Below are 12,349 nucleotides of genomic sequence, written 5' to 3' on the forward strand. Positions count from 1 at the left end.
GGAACTCTGCAGTTATTGAGTCAGAGTGTTGGTAACTTTTACGCACTATGCACCTCAGCACTCGGTGACCTTGTGCTGTTACTTACCTGGTCTGCCACATCATGGCTGAGTTTCCGTTGTTCCTAAATGGAATGGTACCACCTGACCATGGAATATCTAGCAGGGAAGAAATTTCATGAACTGACTTATTGCAAAGGTGGCATCCTATGACAGTACCATGCTTGAATTCACAGAGCTCGTCAGAACAACCCATTCTTTCAAAAATGTCTGTAAACCTGATTGTATGGTTAGGTGCTTGATTTTATGCACCTGTGGCAATGGGTCTGAATGAAACACCTGAATTCAATTATTAAAACATGTCCCAATACTTTTGTGCATATAGTGTATCTAATAGTTTGTACTGAATTCCATACGATTTTCTACATAGTGGCATTGTCTAATACAACAGCCAGCATACAATACCCAGAAGCCTGTACAGAGGTCTCAAATCGCCAAAGTACAGAAAAGAATTATTTGCTTTCTTTTTCTTGAGATAAAAACTGTTATGGCAGAAAAACTAGATTTTATTGGTTCCACGTTCATTTCTTTTCTTCTTTTTTTGGTTCCACGTTCATTTTAATTGCAATTAAATAAATTTACACTGACAGCAAATTTTCCAAGTATATAGCAGTTGGACCCTTAACACGGCTTAAATGAATAGATACCAGTATACAGAGTTATGCGTCCTGTGTATTCTTTATATGCATCGTGGTGCTTTTTATATTTGTCTGAATAGTAAATGTCGTTACTGTGTAATGTTTGCCGTTTGCATGTATTTCGTTAGCGATTAATAGTGTTATGTAAATTGTCTTCCGACTGCACCTGATAGTTTAATCCAATAGCGGCTGTTAAGAAAGAGACCAACTTCCGTTTTAAGAGCCATCATCTCCATTTAAAATGACTCACAGTCTCACACACACACTTACCACGGTACGTTTATTTGCGTTCTGTATGTGAGTCTGCTGCATCGAAAACATCGGCGCCCTCTAGAGTTGCGGCGTGATATAGAACGAAGAAGGTGTTGGTGTTGTTTTAAATATGCGACAGATTTATGGAATCAGATTTGGTCGGGTGGACGTGTTCGAATTCGTTTTGTACGTACGGCGCTTGGAATAGGTCTGTATGGCTGAATCTTGTAAACAACGTAACTGGCTCTGTTAATATAAAAGAGGAAGCGTGCGATTACATTAGATGTCGATATTGATACATTACTAATCACTACCAGGAAGGTCATCCTGTTGTTTAAAGGGTACGTTTCAATATTTATATTAGTGGAAGGACCGCCATTAATAACTCAAACCCGATTGCGACTATCTACTGAAACCGACCATTATCAACCACTAAGTATTAAAATATATATTTATATCAATACATTTGCCATGTTAATTTAAACTATCTGCACCTAAGTGTTGTAGCGTTATTGTTCGAATATCGAATAGAAAAATAAAATGATGCTCAAACAAAAGCTAAGCCTCCGCGCTACAGGAAGAAATAAATTAGAGACGCGTATATGTAATATACTATCGGGTAGGACGCAATGTTCAAATATCGCAATGTGATGTCGTTGAAATAAATATTGGGATGTTTATAAAACAAACAAAAAAAAGTTTAATCATAACTTAATACATTTCTCACAAAGCCGTCTAGAAGTTATTTAAACAGCAAGGATGAAAATTACTGTTTCGGAGCACGCATGCAGCGATTATGGAAACGCCGCCGATGTAAACTATAAACTGATTTTTAAACATATATACTAGATAATCTTGAAACAGGAAAATTATTACCATTTTCTGTAGCAAACTGTTACTCGTATCAAGTCATACAAGTTTCAACATTGCATTACAGTCTGTAAAGTTCACTGGCAAGAGAAAGTACTTGCATGCACATGTAAACTTGTTCAGGTCTCAGAAAGGTTAAATAGCAAACAAAAAAGCGACAGCACTGTATAGCACCAAAAACGGCAACATGGCAACTGAACCATGTACTGTGTGAGCCAAAAGTACAATTCCGTATCACTACAATTTATGGATTATATTTTTAAATCATTTTGGAAGATTTTTATCTGTTTTGAATGTGGTGGCTTACACGATGACCACTTGCATAGTGTTCGGTGTACAATTATTGCAATGGGAAATTATATAATGCGTTTTGACCAACAAGAGTAAAGCAACTGAAAATTATACCAGATTTTATAAGAGCATTTGCAATATGTGGGAAGCAAAGAGAAATTAATTTCTTATCAGCAGATGTGACATAAGGTGTGCAGATTACACTAGTTTGGCAAATGATGTCATTTGAGAAAATGCCAAAGCAATCGAAAAAACTAAACCGAAATATTTATGGAGCTTGCTGAAAGATCGCAAAAATTCGCAGACGACGCACAAATACTGCTGATAATGTTTGGATCACGTTAAATCATGGTAACACTTAATAATAACTCTACTGAAGTACAAAATATGAACAAATCACGTATAGTTGCTATTTGAGATAAGATGTCACGATTCATTAATGATACTTAAGTTCAGTAGTTCACAAAGGTTTACAGAATTTAAAATACAGTAACAAATATAGTAATTGCTTGAGATAAAACATGCGTCACAATTCATTAATTAATGATTAATTAAAGTGAGATCATAATGTAACGACTGTTTAACATAGTAATACTAAATTAATGGTGAAGATGACAGGTCCTCAAACTATTGGGGGTTTGAATAGGGACTAAGGGAGGAATGGGGTGGTGAAGGGGATACTATAGTTTCTGTCTGTTGTGCCACTGTGTGTGGCTGTAAAGCCCAATCCTAGATCTGCATATCTTGCCGCAGGTTGGACATGTAAGAGCTGGATCAGGAAGTTCAGGTCGTGCTGTGACGGTACCGAGGTGTCGTCGCTGCCGTCGTTCTGCCCGCTTCTGAGTGCGGCGTTCTTCCAGGTGGTTGACCCCTTTATTACACATAGTACGCCACAACTGTCGATCAGTCGCATAGGCCTCCAGAAGTTCAGGCTTGATGTTACATTTAATGATTAATTAAAGTGAGATCATAATGTAACGACTGTTTAACATAATAATACTAAATTAATAATACCATATGATACCATATTCGTAATATTTGTTAGTGAAAGTGCATAATATATCTTGAATATTTTAAGTATTGTCTTGGGTACCCCGCGCATGTTTTTTGTCATGGCCACTAGCCTTACTCACGTGTTTTTATGGCCTTGGAATCTAATGTCTCTCACTGTAACTTTAAATTTGTAAGTGCAATTTCTGTCTATTAGTATTAATCTGTTGATGGCAAGTTTGTTAGGAAGTTCGACCGACAACTGCAACAGAAGACATTTCACAGGGATCTGGCATTACTGTCTTACTTAATGTTAAGTGAGCACCTTGAATTCTAATGGTCAGCATGCTCATGAAGAGGTGGGCCCCATCGCTGGCCCCTCCAGTGCCGCCACCCTTTCAATTCCATTTGGAGAATTTTTTCTTCTCCCCTCTCCTCCGTTGTTTTGTGGTATTTTCTGCTTTAATGGTGTACTCTGGGTTTGTGTATGTGAGACCTTTGGAGAGCTGTGTTGGGAAGGGTACTTTTATAGCTCTTAACAAACTGAATCGAATGGAAAATTCATATTAATCTCTAATTGTCTCACTATTTAGTTATATCATTTAATTAAGATGAGGCTTTAAAGAATGTCTTCTTTAGTTCCAACTATGCAACCATTACTAAAACTTGTTCATTACATTTTGTAAGTTCTGAAACTTTGGAGTATCTTGTTAGCTGTCCATTATTGTGGGCTCTCCGACCCCCTGCCCTAGCTTAACAAATTTTATCGTATCTTGACCAATGTTATTTTTGGCGCGGAAGGGGGTCTCCCGTTTGAGAAAGATTGATTCGAAATAAAGTTTCTCAAACTCTGATCTAGACCAGTATTCCGCTGGGCCACAGAATGCTGGTGGTTTTGCGGAAAGGTTGGTAAATTCCCGAAAATGAACTTTATTTTCGATCTTTTACGAGCCCTCACATCCAAGTGCTCAGTTAGCATCTGAAAAAAATGGGAATAACGTTGGGAATCCTAAACTTGGAAGACATGCAAAAATGTGTGAATGCAAACCAGCTCTTAGACTGCCATCTTGTGGTTCCACGAAGTAGTATTTTTTAAGCGTGAGTGCGAGTATTTAGGGTAAGTAGCTACTGATATATTTTTTGGTAAATACTATTGTTTGTACTCTTCAGAGCCCACATTGCTGGGTTAATTTTTCTCACAAAGGCTGGGTTGAGTCTGCTGGATTATTTTCAGTCCAAATGTGCAGTCCTGACCCATCATTTGGATTCTGGGCCTGACCTATCTGCGGGGCTATGATTTTGACCCAGCATTTGGGTACCAGTACCCCTGTTGTAATGGGCACCCATGTTTTCACGTAATCTTCATTGTAATCACTGGTGAACAAGCACCCAAACATGTCTCAAATGGTGGATGTGGCATACATGTAACAAGGTGAACTGGTTCGTTTTAATTCATTGATTATATTTCTCATAATAATTTTAACAATAGTGAAACCGCTGCTCCTCTGCACCAAAACCAGCTAGTTGAAGTGGTTCTGGCAACTATCTAGGATGTCCCCTGGCCACCTCCCTGAGGACGTGTTTTGGGCATGTCTAATTGGAAAGAGACCCCAGGGCAGACCCAGGACATGCTGGACAGATTATACCTCTCGACTGGCCTGAGGACGTCTCAGTATCCCCTGGAGAGGAGCTACATGATGTGGCTGGGGAAAGAGAGGCCTGGGGGTCCCTGCTTAGACTGCTGCCTCTGTCATCTGGCCCTAGATAAGCAACGGAGTTCAATGGCACAATGGATACTCATATTCTGAAACTTAACTCTGTCAACAGCAATAAATATTTACAACTAACAATGATACATTTCAATTAAAGATAGTTAATACACACTACCATTCAAAAGTTTGGGGTCACTTAGAAATTCCCTTGCTATTGAAAAAAGCAGATTTTTGTTCATTAAAATAACATCAGATTGATCAGAAATACTGTCTACACATTGCTAATGTTGGAAATGACTATCATAGCTGGAAATGGCTGTTTTTAATGGAATGTCTACATATGTGTACAGAGCCCCATTATCAGCAACAGTTAGTCCTGTGTTCCAGTAGAATGTTGTGTTTGTTAATGCAAATTTATCATTTTAAAAGGTTAATTTTCATTAGGAAACCCTTTTGCAATTATGTCAGAACAGATGAAAATTGTTGTGCTGATTAAAGAAGCAATTAAACTGGCCTTCTTTGGATTAGTTGAGTTTCTGAAGCATCAGCAATTGTGGGTTTGATTACAAACTCAAAATGGTCAGAAACAAAAAACTTACTTCTGAAACTAATCAGTCTGTTCTTGTTCTGAGAAATGAAGGCTATTCCATGTGAGAAATTGCAAGGAAACTGAAGATCTCGTACAATGCTGTGTACTATTCCCTTCACAAAGCAGCAAAAACCGGCTCTAACCACAATAAAAAGTGCTATGGACAGACAAATCCAAGTTTGAGGTGTTCAGATCACAAAGAAGAACGTTTGTGAGACGCATATCAAATGAAAACATGCTGGAGGAGTGTTTGACAACCTCTGTCAACCATGGTGGAGGCAATGTGGGGGTCTGGGGCTGCTTTGATGGTATGTGGAGGTATAAAGTGAGAGGTTTGTACAGGGTGAAAGGGATCTTGAAGAAGGAAGCCTATCACTCCATTTTGCAACATCATGCCATACCCTTTGGTCGGCGCTCAATTGGACCCAAATTCATCCTACAACAATGACCCAAACACAGCTTTCAAACTATGCAAGAACTATTTAGGGAAGATGCAGTCAGCTGGTATTCTGTGAATAATGGAGTGGCCAGTACAGTCACCAGATGTCAACTCTAGCTGTTATGGGAGCAGCTTGACCGAATGGTACGTAAGAAGTGCCCATAAAACCAATCCAACTTGCAGGAGATGCTTCAGGAAGCATAGAGTGAAATATCGTCAGATAACCTAAAAATGATATCTAGAATGCCCAAGGTTTACATGGCTGTAATTACTGTAAATGGAGGACTCTTTGACTAAAGCAATTATTTTAATTTAAAAAAAATATCTAACTTTGTCAGTGACTATTTCCTATTTATTTGGCTTTATTTCCTATTCAAACTCATTTCATGTATATTTTCATAGAAAATAAGGAAATTTCTAAGTGACCCCAAACTTTTGAACAGTTGTGTACAGCTGGAAAAATTAAGAGACTGCAGCAAATTTTTCAGGCTCACACATTTCTCAATTTATGGGCATGCACCTGTGTTAAATATACATTTTTTGCAAAACCCAATGTGACTCTTCCCTGATTCTCATTAATGAAGGGCTTCTTCCTTATGTTATGGGACTTCAGTCCTGATTCTAGGAGCCTGATATGAACTGTCTTAGCAGGGCACTTCACACCTGCACTTAATGTTTCCCATTCTTTTTAAAGGTCACTTGAGGTTATTGTTCAATTTATGAGGCCCTGCAGGATAAGTTGACGGTCATCTCTGGCAATAGAAAGTTGCTTCTTCCTTCTACCTAGCAAGTTTTTGGTCATTGCCAGTGTTGCCTTGTTCTTGTGTACTGCTGTCTTAGAAACGTTGAGCCTGCCACTCAGTGTAGCCTTCTGCCAGCAGTACCAGGATTTAAAAATGCAGATTTTTTTTAGATATAGAATGATCACTTAGCTTTTTCCAGAGCTGTATATCAAATAATGATAGAAAACAGATGAACAACCCAGTAAATGGTTGTCTTAATTCACAGTTGGGTCATTGAAACAACCCAGCATAATGGTTAAATTGCATAACCTTGCATAAATTGCATAAGAAGATGGGTTAGAATAACCTAGTTTGTTCTGTCCAATATTTACTGAGCTCTGGGTAGGCAGTTAACACAGGTTAGCATTTTTTAGATTTTATATAATGTAGACATGATGATATCAATTCATTTGCTGCCCCCTGGTGTAGATATTGAGCAATGTTCTTTTCTGTTCAGTATATTTTTATTAGTTCTGATGTCTTCCTACTAGATAATTTCACTACAAGTGAAAAATGACATGCTGGTTTATTTATTGTCTTGAAGTCCACTAATAATTTTAACTATTAGTTACAGCTGGCTTTCAAAAGAAACACCCTTGTGCTCAGTATTGCTGAAGTTGTAAGACCTGGCACATTCATCTAGCCATCAAACAAGAATTCTTGTTAATTAGTTTTTTTTGGCACATTTTTAAAATAACCGTTGTTTGAGCTACATTGGTTATTGAAAATCCAAACAACTTCCGTATTACTGGTTTTGGGACCAAATCCTCCATGTCGTTCATGCAACTATGTTGCCAGAGGGCATGCACATGACGTCACAGTAGGCGGAGGTTACTCCGGTTACACCCACTGACTATCAAAACCAACTGAGTGGCAGTCTTAGTGCTCAGTTTGAATGCCACATAAACATAACTAAATTATGAAAGAGCTGTTGTGCGTTTGACTGTAGAATTTGTTTAAGCAAGAAATATGAGGTATCCTTTTACAGACTGCCGAAAATGAGAGACATGCAGGCAAATGGATCCTTGCAATCCATAAAAACAACTGGAATCCAGGCTCCGAAAACAGTGGCCTGTACTACGAAACGGGGTTACTGGCTTATCAGGGTAACTTGTCGGATTTAAGGTACCACAGTTTAAATGGACTTCATATTCGTTCACTTACATTTTGCCCAGACTACCTTAAATCCGACAAGCTACCCCGATAAGTCAGTAACCCCACTTCGTAGTACAGGCCCCAGGCTTACCAATTTTCACGTATCTGGCATGACACGTAAGAAATCTTATGGCAAATCTGTATTATTCCAATATAAACATAAAATTAGCTACATCAAAATCGCTGGGGTAGTTTGGAAACCCTACAGACTATTTACAAAGTAACAAAAGTCTTACTTATACGTAAATATGTGTGCAGATTAGTCTTAAATTGAAAATCTCACTCCAGCCAGCTGACCAAAGTTGACAATCTTGGAAACGTTTATTTGTCGTTGTAATTTCTGACCTAATAAAAGTTGAAAAAAAAACAACAAAAAAAAAACAGTACAAAGAATGGGATGTTAAAAAGGTATAAAATTAGAAAAAAATATCCGTTGGTGTCCTTGTCACTTTAATTTCGTCAACAAATCCCGCCTTGAAGTATGACCAAGGCTTTTGTTTTCCTTAAGGCTTTGCTTTGTGTATTTCATCGGCGTTGAAATCAGGTACAGATGATTCAGTTAAATTTCAAAGGTTTTATTGTCGCGTCTCAGTGCAACATGAAGGAACGAAATGTGTTTCCTCTGGGTCCTGGTCCACAGTAGAAAGAAACAGGGGGCGATATAACAAGCAAGTTAAAAGAATGGAATTAATAGTAACAGAATAATAAAAATAGAAACAAAAATAACGATATTTAAAAATACAATAAATAAAAAATATAAATGGAAGGTTGTTGGAAAGTGAGGAGGATGTACATAATACGCATAAATATCAGGAAACCTGATTCCTGCCCACGTATCTTTGTCCATGGTCCACTGGTCCTTGGGTAAATTATACCGATCCCTGTGGAGTCCAGCTTTTTAATTAAAGTAAATAAGTTCAGCAGGTTTTGCCGCTCAGACTGTCTGAAGGGGCATGTTCTGGGGGGGCAGTGACGTCAATTCAAGTGCACTCATATCGGGAATCGGGCACGTATAGGAAGCTCAGCCTAGCCGCAGTAACTGTACGATTGTAAAGCGCCATAGACACTTTAGGAAAAAACACTTGCTGAATAAAAGTAAATGTAAATGTAGTGTTGTTCCGCGATTCTCGGGATAACTGAAACGCTTACCATGGGTACATCTGCAATGGATAACAATAAATTGTCATACCGCCCACTGCTACTGTATGTTATTTTTTTGAGTTTTTTTTTAATGTTCTTGACATTTGTTTAATGAAATGGTAGTGACATTCATGGTTTATTCAAGCAAGGGTGTGCAATTCCATGATACTATATCGTTAATGATTAAAATGACTCCAAGATTACGGTAACCATCTAATCCCCCCCCGGTCGCACTATGAGCTACTTCAAGTATTACAAACCTGAATAGGATAAGCGGTTACAGTAAATTGGTGGTTTGGATTTGCAAAATCTGACATGGACCTATGTCCTGCAAAGAAACTGCTCATAAAACAGAGTGCAAACATAACCAATATTATTTCCTGAAATATTCATCTCTACTTTTACAGACTGCCGAAAAACAAAATTAAAACACACCTTTGCTACAATGAGACAGTCTTTTCTATATGTATCTAGGTAATAAGTGTATGCTAGCTTAGGAAGAAACACATTAACGCTGGAACATGTGAAAATTAACAGTGACTCAAAAATGTGACTCAAGAATTTGTCCTGTTCATTAAAAAGTTAGTGACATCATGTTGGACGGCTAGATGAACACCCCTTCGGTTCCTAAACCTCTCCTTAGGAACACCTCAGCCATTGCATGTATATGTTAAATTTCACAATGAGTTAAATTCATTAATTTCATTAGTTAACTTGATAGGGCATTGATAGGTCAAACGTGGTATGCTTGTGGTCAAGTCAAAAATCGCAGGGGTGTATTGGGTGGTTGCTGCAAATACTGGGGATAACATTAGGGTTAGGGTTAGAAATGGTTAAGCTAAAACACTTTGACACACAAAATGTGAAATTTACACCAATATGAGGATCACTTAAATAACATTATCTTTGACTGACTAAGACTTTTCTTTGACCGTAGGAGGACTGGAGTTGATTGGGAATTGAGTTTGAGACCCTTGGTATGGATTTTTTGACTGCCAGCAATTTGGAAAAAAAGCTTAAAAATGTATTGCTTGTTGTTTGGATGATAACTAAATTCATCCAGTATGTGCAAGACTAAGTTCTAAGTATTCACTACTTACAACGTCACAATTACTACTCTCAAATATGCTTAGGCATACTGTTTATACATGTCAGCAGTTTGGGTACTACCAAGTACAGATGAAGAATCGGTATATTCCCTTTGAAGTGTGTCTCATTCCATTTGGTGACCCACAGCAGAGCCAGCACTATACAGAGTTTTGGCGTGACGTCCCCTGTAACCTGCACCTCTCAGGCATATCAATGTGCCAGGTCTTACAACTCCTGTCATACTGAGGATAAGGGTGTTTCTTTTGAAAGCCAGCTGTAACTAATACTTACAATTATTAGTGGATTACAAGGCAATAAATAAACCCGCATGTCATTTTTCATTTGTAGTGAAATACTCTAGTAGTAGGAAGACATCAGAACTAATAGAGAGATACTGGACAGAAAAGAACATTGCTCAATTTCTACACCAGGGGGCAGCAAATGAATTTGATGTAATTAATGGAGCGTGACAAAGTTGGTTCAAACCTATAATTCCCTTTTTCATTTAATCCACTAATTAAACTCCGTAAATCATCATGATAATATAATGCCATATATAATCATTTAGTACAGATCATGAGACACTGAATTACCTAAAAATTCTCTGGCATACTGCCAACTTTCCTGGTTTGTTGAGAAACAAAAATGTTTTAGAAAGGTTAACATAAGTTCAAATACTTTTCATTACATAACGTTTAATAACACATTTTGGTGGCATCTTGTCACCATGTGGTATGAAAATAACAAGGACAGTGTGATAAAATATAGAACTGCCTGTATTGTTTTGTACGATTGCAGTATAGTCCATCCATCCATCCATTTTCCAACTCGCTTATCCTACTGGGTCGCGGGGGGTCCAGAGCCTATCCCGGAAGCAATGGGCACAAGGCAGGGAACAACCCTGGACAGGGGGGCTCACACACCATTCACTCACACATGCACACCTAAGGGCAATTGAGTAACTCCAATTAGCCTCAGCATGTCTTTGGACTGTGGGGGGAAACCAGAGTGCCTGGAGGAAACCCCACGGGGAGAACATGCAAACTCCACACACATGTAGCCCAGGTGGAGACTTGAACCCAGGTCCCAGAGGTGTGAGGCAACAGTGCTAACCGCTGCACCACCATGCCACCCCACTGCAGTACAGTGAAAAATTTAATTATTTAGGACTTACCTGTCTGATTTCCAGCTATACAGGGTATTACTGCTGAATATCACCATATCTACATTATTTGCACTCTAAAAACTGCTCAGTTAAAAATAACCCACAAATCTGGAAGAATCAGAATCAGAATCGCGTTTATTGGCCAAGTACGTAAGCAAACACATACATACAAGGAATTTGGTTCTGGTCAATGGTGTCTCTCAAGCACAAAAGTATAAAAACAACAACAATACAATATAATACAATACAATACAATGAACAATACAATATAATAATTGGCAAAATCTTATATACAGAAAATACAAAGATTACAGAAATATATACCACAGAGTGTACATAAAGTGCAGTTGCAATGCTGTAGGTGTTTAGCAGTGTGACAGTTCAGCTGTTTAGGAGGGAGATGGCGAGGGGAGAGACTGTTCCTGTGTTGGGTGGTCCTGGTCTGCAGGCTTCTATATCGTCTGCCAGAGGGCAGCAGGTCAAAAAGTCTGTGTCCAGGGTGTGCGGGATCTGTGGTGATTTTCCCTGCCCTTTTCCTGGATCTTGAGAGTGACAGATCCTGGATGGAGGGCAGGGGGGCACCGATGATCTTTCCTGCTGTCTGTATACAGCCCGCTGCAGTCTGTTCCTGTCCTGCTTAGTGGCTGCTCCATACCAGACTGTGATGGAGGAGCAGAGGACAGACTCTATGACTGCAGTGTAGAACTGGATCAGCAGCTCCTGTGGAAGACTGTACTTCCTCAGTTGTCTCAGGATGGAGGAGATGTTGGACTCCCACTTCAGTTCCTGGGAAATGGAGGTACCCAGGAACTTGAAGAGCTCCACAGTAGACACCGGGCTGTCTGATATGGTGAGGGGGAGCAGTGTTGACGGATGTTTCCTGAAATCCACTGTCATCTCCACGGTGTTGTGCGTGTTCAGCTCCAGGTTGTGCTGACTGTACCAGAGTACCAGCCGCTCAACTTCCTGCCGGTATGCAGACTCATCACCATCCTGCATGAGTCCAATGATGGTGGTGTCGTCTGCAAACTTCAGGAGTTTTACAGCTGAGTTCCTGGAGGTGCAGTCAATGGTGTAAAGGTAGAAGAGCAGTGGGGAGAGGACACATCCTTACTTGCTGCTTCCTGTCTGTCAGGAAGCTGGTGATCCACTGACAGATAGCTGGTGACATGTTGAGCTG

Source organism: Paramormyrops kingsleyae, chromosome 7 (genome assembly GCF_048594095.1).
Source record: "Paramormyrops kingsleyae isolate MSU_618 chromosome 7, PKINGS_0.4, whole genome shotgun sequence".
NCBI classification, from domain to species: domain Eukaryota; kingdom Metazoa; phylum Chordata; class Actinopteri; order Osteoglossiformes; family Mormyridae; genus Paramormyrops; species Paramormyrops kingsleyae.